The sequence below is a fragment of the Bubalus bubalis genome, chromosome X, assembly GCF_019923935.1.
Source record: "Bubalus bubalis isolate 160015118507 breed Murrah chromosome X, NDDB_SH_1, whole genome shotgun sequence".
NCBI lineage: Eukaryota > Metazoa > Chordata > Mammalia > Artiodactyla > Bovidae > Bubalus > Bubalus bubalis.
The window spans coordinates 25,277,875-25,291,048 of record NC_059181.1 but is presented as its reverse complement, the minus strand read 5'-3'; the positions used below and the strand labels follow the sequence as shown (position 1 = coordinate 25,291,048).

Genomic DNA, 13,174 nt, shown 5'->3' with positions numbered 1-13,174 from the left:
ACTTTCCTTCCAAGGAGTAAGTGTCTTTTAATTTTATGGCTGCAATCACCATCTGCAGTGATTTTGGAGCGCCAAAAAATAAACTCTGACACTGTTTGCACTGTTTCCCCATCTATTTCCCATGAAGTGGTGGGACCAGATGCCATGATCTTCGTTTTCTGAATGTTGAGCTTTAAGCCAACTTTTTCACTCTCCTCTTTCACTTTCATCAAGAGGCTTTTGAGTTCCTCTTCACTTTCTGCCATCAGGGTGTGTCATCTGCATATCTGAGGTTATTGATATTTCTCCTGGCAATCTTGATTCCAGCTTGTGCTTCTTCCAGCCCAGCATTTCTCATGATGTACTCTGCATATAAGTTAAATAAGCAGGGTGACAATATACAGCCTTGATGTACTTCTTTCCCGAATTGGAACATAGTCTGCTGTTCCATGTCTGGTTCTAACTGTTGCTTCTTAACTTGCATACAGATTTCTCAGGAGGCAGGTAAGGTGGTCTTGTATTTCCATCTGTTTAAGAATTTTCCACAGTTTGTTGTGATCCACACAGTCAAAGCCTTTGGCATAGTCAATAAAGCAGAAATAGATGTTTTTCTGGAACTCTCTTGCTTTTTCAATGATCCAGCAGATGTTGGCAATTTGATGTCTGGTTCCTCTGCCTTTTCTAAAACCAGCTTGAACATCTGGAAATTCACGGTTCACGTACTGCTGAAACCTGGCTTGGAGAATTTTGAGCATTACTTTACTAGCGTGTGAGATGAGTGCAATTGTGCAGTAGTTTGAGCATTCTTTGGCATTGCGTTTCTTTGGGATTGGAATGAAAACTGACCTTTTCCAGTCCTGTGGCTACTGCTGAGTTTTCCAAATTTGCTGGAATATTGAGCGCAGCACTTTCACAACATCATCTTTCAGGATTTGAAATAGCTCAACTGGAATTCCATCACCTCCACTAGCTTTGTTCGTAGTGATGCTTTCTAAGGCCCACTTGACTTCACATTCCAGTATGTCTGGCTCTAGGTGAGTGATCACACCATCGTGATTATAGGTCCACTTATTTCTGTGCATATCTAAAGGATATGTAGGCTTATTGATCACCTTTTGAGGAGACAATACAATGAGAGAAGAAAAAGGCATACAGAACGAACCTAAGGCAAGGAGAAAGATTACAGAAAAAAATTAACATGCTGCTTAGATCATGCTCATTTCCAGCCTCTTGAGCTCTTGCCTGAGTCCTTGCATAAGTCCTAGTAATCAAGAGAAAAAAATGAAAAGCTAAAGTTGAATTAATACACAGAGCAGCTGTGTCATTGTAGCAGTTTTGATTCTCCTGAAGAAATGCAGTGATGTCTTCTGAAGGGTGGTATTGGCATGTTTGTGGTTTTGCCAATGACAGGAGATAATAGTCTCATCTCAGACATAATCACTGTCAGTATCAGGCATTAGCCAACTTGATGGAATCATTAGCAGGCACCAACCACTGAAACACTGCTTTTGGCAGGCATGAACAACAGTAGTGACTTCTGGGGGAAATGACAATGTTGCTCCTATTAGCCTCAACTGAAAGAGGAAACCTCAGGATAGAAAATTAAAGTACCATCAGACACAACTGAGTGACTGAAATGAACTGAACTGAACTGAGTCAGATAATCACTGCTGCTACCTTCTGGCTGAAGAGACACAGGAGTCACTTCCTAGGTATTTCAGGAACCATTTTGAAACACTTATCAATATTAGGATTTCCAGAAATGAATGGGTATAGAGCCTGATAAACACGGATTCATGACTGTTATGTCGAGCATTTTTTTTTGTGTGCCTTTGTAATCTCAAAAATACAGTTTACACATATAAATACTTTGAAATATACCCAATACAAGCATTTTTGATCAGATCAGATCAGTCGCTCAGTTGTGTCCGACTCTTTGTGACCCCATGAATCGCAGCACGCTAGGCCTCCCTGTCCATCACCAACTCCCAGAGTTCACTCAGACTCACGTCCATCAAGTCAGTGATGCCATCCAGCCATCTCATCCTCTGTTGTCCCCTTCTCCTTCTGACCCCAATCCCTCCCAGCCTCAGAGTCTTTTCCAATGAGTCAACTCTTCGCATGAGGTGGCCAAAGTACTGGAGTTTCAGCTTTAACATCATTCCTTCCAAAGAAATCCCAGGGCTGATCTCCTTCAGAATGGACTGGTTGGATCTCCTTGCAGTCCAAGGGACTCTCAAGAGTCTTCTCCAACACCACAGTTCAAAAGCATCAATTCTTCGGTGCTCAGCCTTCTTCACAGTCCAACTCTCACATCCATACATGACCACAGGAAAAACCATAGCCTTGACTAGACGAACCTTTGTTGGCAAAGTAATGTCTCTGCTTTTGAATATGCTATCTAGGTTGGTCATTACTTTCCTTCCAAGGAGTAAGCGTCTTTTAATTTCATGGCTGCAGTCACCATCTGTAGTGATTTTGGAGCCCAGAAAAATAAAGTCTGACACTGTTTCCACTGTTTCCCCATCTATTTCCCATGAAGTGGTGGGACCAGAAGCCATGATGTTCGTTTTCTGAATGTTGAGCTTTAAGCCAACTTTTTCACTCTCCACTTTCACTTTCATCAAGAGGCTTTTGAGTTCCTCTTCACTTTCTGCCATCAGGGTGGTGTCATCTGCATATCTGAGGTTATTGATATTTCTCCAGGAAATCTTGATTCCAGCTTGTGTTTCTTCCAGTCCAGCGTTTCTCATGATCTACTCTGCATATAAGTTAAATAAGCAGGGTGACAATATACAGCCTTGACGAACTCCTTTTCCTATTTGGAACCAGTCTGTGGTTCCATGTCCAGTTCTAACTGTTGCTTCCTGACCTGCATACAAATTTCTCAAGAGGCAGATCAGGTGGTCTGGTATTCCCATCTCTTTCAGAATTTTCCACAGTTTATTGTGATCCACACAGTCAAAGGCTTTGGCTTAGTCAATAAAGCAGAAATAGATGGTTTTCTGGAACTCTCTTTCTTTTTCCATGATCCAGTGGATGTTGGCAATTTGATGTCTGGTTCCTCTGCCTTTTCTAAATCCAGCTTGAACATCAGGAAGTTCACGGTTCACATATTGCCAAAGCCTGGCTTGGAGAATTTTGAGCATTACTTTACTAGCGTGTGACATGAGTGCAATTGTGGGGTAGTTTGAGCATTCTTTGGCATTGCCGTTCTTTGGGATTGGAATGAAAACTGACCTTTTCCAGTCCTGTGGCCACTGCTGAGGTTTCCACATTTGCTGGCATATTGAGTGCAGCACTTTCACAGCATCATCTTTCAGGATTTGGAATAGCTCAACTGGAATTCCATCACCTTCACTAGCTTTGTTTGTAGTGATGCTTTCTAAGGCCCACTTGACTTCATATTCCAGGATGTCTGGCTCTAGGTCAGTGATCACACCATCGTGATTATCTGGGTCATGAAGATCTTTTTTGTACAGTTCTTCTGTGTATTCTTGCCATCTCTTCTTAATATCTTCTGCTTCTGTTAGGTCCATACCATTTCTGTCCTTTATCGAGCCCATCTTTGCATGAAATGTTCCTTTGGTATCTCTGATTTTCTTGAAGAGATCCCTAGTCTTTCCCATTCTGTTGTTTTCCTCTATTTCTTTGCCCTGATCGCTGAAGAAGGCTTTCTTATCTCTTCTTGCTATTCTTTGGAACTCTGCATTCAGATGTTTATATCTTTCCTTTTCTCCTTTGCTTTTCGCTTCTCTTCTTTTCACAGCTATTTGTAAGGCCTCCCCAGACAGCCGTTTTGCTTTTTTGCATTTCTTTTCTATAGGAATGGTCTTGATCCCTGTCTCCTGTACAATGTCATGAACCTCATTCCTTAGCTCATCAGGCACTCTATCAAATCTAGGCTCTTAAATCTATTTCTCACTTCCACTGTATAATCATAAGGGATTTGATTTAGGTCATACCGAATGGTCTAGTGGTTTTACCTACTTTCTTCAATTTAAGTTTGAATTTGGCAATTAGGTGTTCATGGTCTGAGCCACAGTCAGCTCCTGGTCTTGTTTTTGCTGACTGTATAGAGCTTCTCCATCTTTGGCTGCAAAGAATATAATCAATCTGATTTCGGTGTTGACCATCTGATGATGTCCATGTATAGAGTCTTCTCTTGTGTTGTTGGAAGAGGGTGTTTGTTATGACCAGTGCATTTTCTTGGCAAAACTCTATTAGTCTTTGCCCTGCTTCATTCCGTATTCCAAGGCCAAATTTGCCTGTTACTCCAGGTGTTTCTTGACTTCCTACTTTTGCATTTCAGTCCCCTATAATGAAAAGGACATCTTTTTGGGTGTTAGTTCTAAAAGGACCTGTTATATATTGAATATGTTATTTTCATTCTTTCAAAAGTGCAGTGCATATTTTTTCAATTTATTTGTTTTCCCAGCGTATAAACTCATTTTAATAAGAAAAAATCTTTTATTTTTCATTCTCTTTCAATTTGTTTATCAAATCACCTCATAAATATTTCTTGCTTGCATACTATATTTCAGACACATACCACATCTACCAATGGTGTATCGATCTTTTTGTATAAATATACTTAAATAGTCTCAAACTTTAGGAACACTGAAAAAAACAAATAATGTTTATATTCCCCAACCTATGACAGAGTGGGCAGTAACCTGGTACACTAATTCTTCCAAAGGTTTATTTTCTATTCCTACATAAGTGATATAGGGAAATGTCCTTATTTCAAGCATTTAAGTCAGAAAAATAATGTTATTAAATGGCCACTATTTAATTTTAAGTTCTATTCATATTATAATTATCCCAGTGATGTTCTTTATGATGAAATGATCCAATTTAGAATCAGATATTACGTTAGCTTATTATATTTCCGAGTTTCCATCACTCTGAAAAAGTTCTTTCATCTTTGACTTTCATAACTTTGATAGAATTTTATAGAGTTACTTTATAGAATTTTCAATTTGGGTTTGTCTGACATTTCCTTACAATTATATTCAAATTATCAGGTGTTATTCTCAATGCTTCCTATTGAACAGTATTGCTTTGGCTCATTACTGATGATGCTCACTTTGTTCTCTTGAGTATAAAATGTCAACTTCCTGGTTCTGTAACGTTATGCTTTGCTCTCTTTAGTTCATAAGTATCTCACAGAGAAGCTAACTTTGAAAATATGTAAACAGCTTATTTGGCTCAAACTCTTTACTTATTCACTTATATCAGTATGCAGTCAGGTTTCCTGTTTTATTAAATGGACAGCAATCCGCTATGATTAGTATTTACCCCAATCTCAGACTTGGTCAGTAGGTGCCTTTTTGACATATCCCCATCTTTCTTTGAGTACTTCCTTTTTTCCTGATATAAGAGGGTATTCAGGTACATACTGTATTTTTTCTACCCCAACACTAGACTCATACATCTTCGAAAGCTTTGGTTTCTTCTCCTGGAGATTGGTATATAGAAGCAAAGATGTGGGTGCCAATAGCCCCATGCTAATATGTGGGTTGCTGCTCCAAGGCATATATCATATGCATATACCGTATACACTCCAAGGTGTGTGTGTGTGTGTGTGTGTGTGTGTGTGTATAAAATCATAGGACCATTTTTAGTTTTCTCCCTTTCCATATTTAAAAATTCTTTTTGAATCACTTTGTTGTACACCACAAACTAACACAATGTTTTAAATCAACTATACTGCAATAAATTTTTTTTAATGGATTAGTCTAACCAATCTTCTACATATTCATCTTAGTCTCAGAGACTGCTTAATGATGAACCTCGTCTGAAACACAGTGACACAAGGTGTGGTGCTCCTTCTATTTTGTGACTCTAACATCCTGGTGTCCTCTGCTTCCAGTCTTATAGACAGAGGGAAGCACTGTGGCTGATATACCATGGTGGTTTATGACTGGAAGTTATGACTACTTGTTCCTGGAAGTTGCATGTTTGACTTTTTTCCATATCCCAGTGGCCAAAACTCCATAATAGGACCCCATTACCACCAAAAGGAAGGTTGAATATATACTTTTCCTTTGTGCCACAGAAAAAGAAATAGAATTAGGGATATTTTCTACCACAAAGAATATCTGGGAAAATCTAACTAGCCAACATTGTTCTTAATGATAAAATAGTGGAAGCACTTATTAATACTTTCATTTAGAAATTAAAAAAAAAAGATACAGATACCCACAAAAACTGCTTTAACCTAAAACTTTAAGTGGGGCCTAGGTAGGGTGGGGCTTCCCTGTTGGCTCAGATGGTAAAGAATTTGCCTGCAATGCAGGAGACCTGTGTTCAATCCCCTGGAGAAGGGAATGGTGACCCATTCCAGTATTCTTGCCTGGAGAATCTCACAGACAGAGGAGCCTGGTGCACTACAGACCATGTGGTCGCAAAGAGTTGGACATGTCTGAGCAACTAACACTTTCAGTAAATGTGATAACACCGGTAAAATGAAGTAAGAATTTGTAGTTTAGAAATGAAAGAATACCACTTATCAATTGTAGCACAAAACCCTCATACAACACCTCAAAAATCACAGCATATATATTTTTTGAATTAAATAAGAGAATATAACTGACTAGATACATGATTAAAAATCAACAAGTCATGTGTGACCAACAGGTCAAAAATATGATTTTAAAAGGTACTACTGCATTCCCAAATGTAAGTTACCTAGTCTATCCAAAGTCTATCAAAAGATGGCTCAATTTGCGGAGTTTTTTATTTTTGTTTTTCAAAAACAAAAAAGAAGACAAGTAAATGACCCTCCTGTGTGCTTTCCAGGAGAAATAAGCCTCTAAGAGACTATGATTTTAAGGGATCATGATACCATATACATTCCATTCTTTGTTTCACTAGATACCAATAGGGGCTCTCTCAGCATGAAATCAGACATTATATAGAAAAAAGCCCAAGTGCTTTTAGCAATGTAAGCAGTACAGAAAGTAAGCCAGTGAGAAGTGAGAAATATATGTGCATATGAGTGCCTGATCAGTAAAGAGAAAGGACGGGCCTTCTGCCACTTTTGTGTGTGTATGCCAATTGCTCAATTGTGTCTGACTGTTTGCAATCCCTTGGGCTGCAGCCGGCCTGGCACCTCTGTCCATAGAGTTCTATAGCCAAGAATATTGGAGTGCGTAGCCATTCCCCTGTCCAGGTGATCTTCCTGACACAAAGATTGAACTTGGGTTTCCCACATTGTAGGCAGATTCTTTATCATCTGGGTCACCATTTGTGTTCAATTTTTTTTTTGGTAATTTTTTCCTAAACTTTTTTTTTTTTTTTTGTATCAGCATGTAGCTGATTAATAATCTTGCGATTGTTTCAGGTGAACAGTAAAGGGACTCAGCCATACATATACATGTATCCATCCTCCCCCAAACTCCCCTCCTATCAAGGCTGCCTCCTAGCATTGAGCTGAGTTCCATGTGCTATACAGTAGGTCCTTCTTGGTTATCCATTTTAAATACAGCAATGTGTACATATCCATTGTTGAAGAAGATAATTTAAGGCAGTTATTTGGTTAACTTTTTAGGAATGATTCTCCTATGATGATGCAAAAGATAAAATGGCTCATTTTCAAGTTGATTTTTTTGATAGTGTAGAGTCCCAGGAATAGTTACAACTTACTGCAGAAATCATCAGGGAGTCAGTAAATTTTTTTAGAAAAAATTCTTTGATATTTTTTTCCTCTGCTCTGCCATGTTAGCACCCTCAATTTCCTGTTCTTAGATACTTAATATGGAATTATTTGAAGCATTTAACTTCAACCTTCCCTCCTTGAGTCTTCAATTGAAATTATTTTACTCGTAGAAAACCTATCCATTATAAAAAAGAGATTATATTTTAAATGAGAACTGTAATGTAGAGAGGGGGAAATGGATGGCTATTAACGAAAGGAAGACTGATTGAGGTTTAAGTTAAAAATGAAATATAAATGACATAAAAGTGGTGCATTTTCTAGATCTTATACTTTATATTTGAAGAGCAGTTTTAATATTCTGGCTACTTTTGTAATTGCTGAAAATGATATGTCCATTTAGGGCTTAATAGGGCAGGCAGCCTTTTCAAATGTTATTTTTCTGAAACTCAGTTAACATCCATCTTATCCCTCTTCAATTGCTTTAGATGACTATGCTTCCAGGGTATTTATTTTGGGGTTGTAAAAGAAAACATTTGCCACCCCCAAATGTGTTGCTGGCTTGGGAATTATTTCAAGCTGAAAACAATCAAAGACTCAGAAAGGATCTTTGACCTTTGCTCTAACAGCTTAAAGGATGTAGATAGAGGACCTGTTCCAGGAAGGGAGTTATTGGCATAGATAGCTATGGTATAGTAGGTATATGCAATGCAATATAATGTAATACAGTGTAAGCAGGCGTGTAGACAGAAAAGTACCTGGAAAAGTCTGTTAGGGACTTTCCTGGTAGTCCAGTAGCTAAGACTCCATCTTCCCAATGCAGGGGGCTTTGACCCCTGAGCTGGGAACTGTATCTCACTTGGTGCAACTGAGAGTTCGCATGTCACAACTAAGATCGCTGCAGTCAAATTTTAAAATATAATTTCTTTGAAAAATCTGTCTGTTAAAATTCCTCTCTGTGTCCCATTGTCTCTGATGGGCCCAGCAAACATTTGCCTTTTGGTCTTCAAATTGCCTTCCTGCCCTTTCAGGTCCCAAACCACTACCTGCTTTGCCACTCATATCCTCTTTTGTCTTTAGCTGAAGATGGTAAGGTGAAGGCTTCCGCCATCTTGGTAAGTTACTCAGTTTACCTTGGTCTCTCCCATGTATGTGCATGTATGCTCAGTCACTTCAGTCCAACTCTTTGCAACCCTGTGGACTCTAGCCCGCCAGGCTCCCTTGTCCATGGGATTTCCCAGGCAAGAATACTGAAGTGGGTTGCCATTTCCTTCTCCAGAGGATCTTCCCAACCCAGGGATTGAACCCACATCTCTTGCATCTCCTGCATTGGCAGGTAGATTCTTTATCATTGACCCACCTGGGAAGCTCCCTCCTATGTATACATATTAGTAAACTTTTGTGTGATTTTTCTCCTGTTAATCTATCTCATGTCAATTTAATTCTTAGGCCAGTCAAAAGAACCTAGAAGAGTAGAGGAAAACTTTTTCCCTGACACTGTAAATCTATCTACTAGGACTTAGAAAGATTTTGAGGATTGTTCATAGAAGATGGAACCAACCAAAGAAATTGAGATGGAGTGGACAGATGGGTTCAAAAAAAAGCACTATGGGGCATTGTCACAAAAGCCAATAGATGTGATCAACTTAATACTGCTTTAATATTGAGGTCATAGAAGTGTCCGTTAGGTTTTGTCAACTTGACCTTTAAAAGGGCAATTTTGAGAGTGATTCTATAACCAAGAATAGAATTATAGGCACACATCATATTATTGCAGTTCTCTTTATTGCTCTTTTTGTGCTTTGTTTTTGTTTTTGTTTTTACAGATTAAAACTCTGTGGCAGCCCTGCACTGAGCCAGTGTATCAGCACCCTTTTTTTGGCATTGTTTTCTTACTTCATGTTTCTGTGCCATATTTTGGTAATTCACACAATGTTTCAAACTCTCCACCAGCATAAAGATTATGACTTGATGAAGGCTCAGATGGTGGTTAGCATTTTTTAGGAGTGAAACATTTTTAATAAAGTATATACATGTGGTTTTAGACATACCATTGCACACTTGTAGACTGCAGTATAGTGTGAACATTGTTTTATATGTACTGGGAAACCAAAAAATTGTGTAATTTCTTTTATAGTGATATTGGCTTCATTGTGATGGTCTTGAACCGAACTCACAATATCTCCAAGGTGTACCTGTAATGGCACAAAATTGTAGACTGTCAGGTAGTAATCTAATGAATAAATCCCTTTGAGTTCTGGAGTAGTTAGATGTGATGCCTTATTTCCAACTCACTGCTCCTTTGGATTTGAAAAATGAATAGGAGAAGAAATTAGAGTATGTGAGAAAAAAACATGAGTAAAAGGGAAAGGATAAGGTCCTGCTAATAGTTTATACATTCTCAGAACTTGAGCAGATGAAAAGCCAGTCTCCTAATTCCTCTTTCTTCCCATTCAAGCACTATTCCATACTGCAACTCTGCATTCATGGACAGAACATTGACTTCATCTTCTTAAGCAAATGTAGCTGGGAGAACTCCTTTGAAGTCCATGTTAGTCCTTCCAAAATTCAAGGAAATGCAGTTTTTTAAAAGCCAGTCATCTATATTAGAATGTATATATACTTAACAACAACAAAAATAACACAGAACGCCACTGTGTAGCTAATGGCTTCATCTGCAATTACAGAATGGCAATTGCATTGTGTGACTATTTAAAAAGTAAGGCATTCTGCTGACAAGTGCGAAAATACACAAATCGTTTCAGGGTAGAATGTTGACAGTGGATTCAAACCTGATAGATTTAGACACATGTTTCTAGTGGATTGTCCAACCCAATCCTGTATAACTCCTAAATATTTGTTTGAATATGACCACATGCAGTGGTTTCTAGAGTTACCATCTACCTCTTCCCAGCCCCACCCCCACTGCCTCTTGTACCTAAATAACCAGCTCCACAGCATTTCACATTCATAGCAAGATCCCCCAGGACCTTTCCAGTTTTATGTCCTGTCACCACATACTTTATACTTTACAATCTTTGGAGTCCCTAATTTGTATCACAAGTAATAAAGTACAGCTTTCTTTTTTGTAACATGTGCTACAGAGCCTCACTCTCATAAAATGCTCCATGAAAATAAAATAAAATTTTTAAAAAGTTATATACTTTTTAAAAGAGAAATGTCACGTATTACATTTCCCCCTATAAATTCACACTGCATACTAGCAAATAAAATTTCCAGAAAGCTGAAATTAATATTACCCTAGACTTTAACACCATGAGTACTTTTCAGTTCAGTCAGTCAGTTCAGTTGCTCAGTCGTGTCCGAAGTACTTAAATCTCAGAAATACTAATTTAGCAGTGCTTCCCACCCCCAGAAAAAAAATAGAAAGCAGTTATCTCATACATCACTATTTTAATTGTCAGATAGCACTGAAAACAAGCCATTTCAAGATTATCCAAGAATTATCAGAAGGAGTAATTTTGTGGATATCACAAATTACATCAAAAGGATAGTTAATTTTTTAATTCTCTATGATAGGCAAACAGACACTCATGACTTAACATTTCCATTAAGAATACAAAATACACAAACAAAAAGGCACTGTCTCTCAAATAACTTAGATTGAAGTAGTAAGCGTTCTAGAACACTGTGTTAGGGGGTGCAGAAAAGGGACCAAGGTAATGGGAGGACATTGATGTTGGAGTGGGCTTTGAAGCGTCTTAAGAAAAGTATTTCATTAAATGTGAGTAGAATAAAGAAATATTTTAAAATCCTATTGAGTTGGCCAAAAAGTTCACTGGCTGAACAAACATTTTGGCCAACTTAATATTTATATTATGAGATTTAAATATATGTAGCTGAATTAATCAGAGATTATAAAGAGAGATTTGACCTTTTCCCTCTATATCACCCTCAGGTTTTATATTTAAATTGGCTGAAATAGTTGCATATGAATTATGCATGTGCATGTGTGTCTCATTGGAATAATGGGAAATTAATTTATATTTGTGCTTACATACCATATCTCAGTCTACACTACCTTTGAGAAGTTCCCTCTGAACTCCTTTCTTTCCTTTTCCTTGTCTCTCTGCCAGGATTTCAGAGTTACCTATCTGTTTAAATACAATTCCATGACATTTATCTCTGTCTTTTCTCCCTATCCAGATATTTAGCTTTCATATGTATTAGGACTTATCCCCTGGAGGACAAGCACGTATCTCATTGGATGATTCATTTCAAAGGATTGTTACAGTGCCAGGGATATAGCTCAGTGAATGTTTGTTAAATTAATTAACAATATTACTTTTCAAACTAATTGATTATCCCCAGATTTCACTTTCTTCTTTTGTTTCAAATCACATTGAATACATACATGATTTATTCAGTCAGTCAGTTCACATGCTAAAGACTTTGAAATTCCTAAGATGAAAGAAAGTATAAAACAGCCTTGTAGATGAAAATAATCATTTTATCCTACAAACTTTCACTAGTTCTTTTCATACATCCCAGTTTCAGAGAAATAATATCAGTCAGATTTTTTTGGTATCAGTAAAACTCTGAGCCTGTGAAAAATATAAAAATTTTTTTTCATTTCTATGACAGTCTTTTTGTCACAAACTTTGTGTATACATCATTTCAGATTGTTAAGAATTATGCTGCACCATTGCTAAAAATGTGCAAATTTATTGTTCTCTATTAGTACATTTCAGAATAATTAATTACTAAAAACTGGTTGAGGTTACAAATAAAAAACTCATAACTGCTTCACTTTGTCAGCTTATACCTTATAAACGTTATGATTAAGATCTGAGCATGTGGAAAGAACTATAGTAACTGTACTAACTAATAATTTATGTAATTTATGAGCTTGATTCAGGCATTGAATTTAGTGACTATAAAAGGGAAAATAAAGCTTCAGAGAAATATTGTAAATGGTCTGTTCAACTTCTGTGTAAATCAACCAGGTATAAAGCATTATAAATATTTAAACTTTTGTAATATAACTAGCTCTATTATCTAAAAACATAGTCATAAAATTAAATACTTTTCCTGAATTCAAATAAGAAATCTAGGAAGAAATTTACAATTCTTTGGGTAAATTGGGAAAGCAAATAACAAAGCAAGTTCCATAAATTTCACCATTAAGATACCATATTTTTCATTTACATGCTTAATTTTACAAAAGCTATAATTCTATTGCTAAAACACAACTTTGCTAGATTTTAATGTCTTTATTGACTAATATTTTCTATAACCTTAGGAACTTCACCTCAAATCATCACATTATTTCTGCTCATCAATAACATTTTCAGATCAGATCAGATCAGTCACTCAGTCGTGTCCGACTCTTAGCGACCTCATGAATCGCAGCACGCCAGGCCTCCCTGTCCATCACCAACTCCCGGAGTTCACTCAGACTCATGTCCATCGAGTCAGTGATGCCATCCAGCCATCTCATCCTCTGTCGTCCCCTTCTCCTAGTGCCCGTTTTAAATATTTCTTTACCAATAGCTGATTTATACTTTAACCTAA

The 13,174-nt window shown here is 37.4% G+C and overlaps 2 long non-coding RNA genes across 2 annotated transcripts in view; one reads left to right on the top strand and one right to left on the bottom strand.

Annotated features, from left to right (window-relative positions):
- LOC123331877 overlaps nt 1–13,174 on the bottom strand; it is a 77,084-nt gene that overhangs the window by 25,656 nt on the left and 38,254 nt on the right. The window lies entirely within an intron of this gene.
- On the top strand, nt 8,666–9,984 carry LOC123465407. Its single transcript, XR_006640640.1, has 2 exons — nt 8,666–8,754; nt 9,466–9,984. It is a non-coding gene; the product is annotated as an uncharacterized LOC123465407 (long non-coding RNA).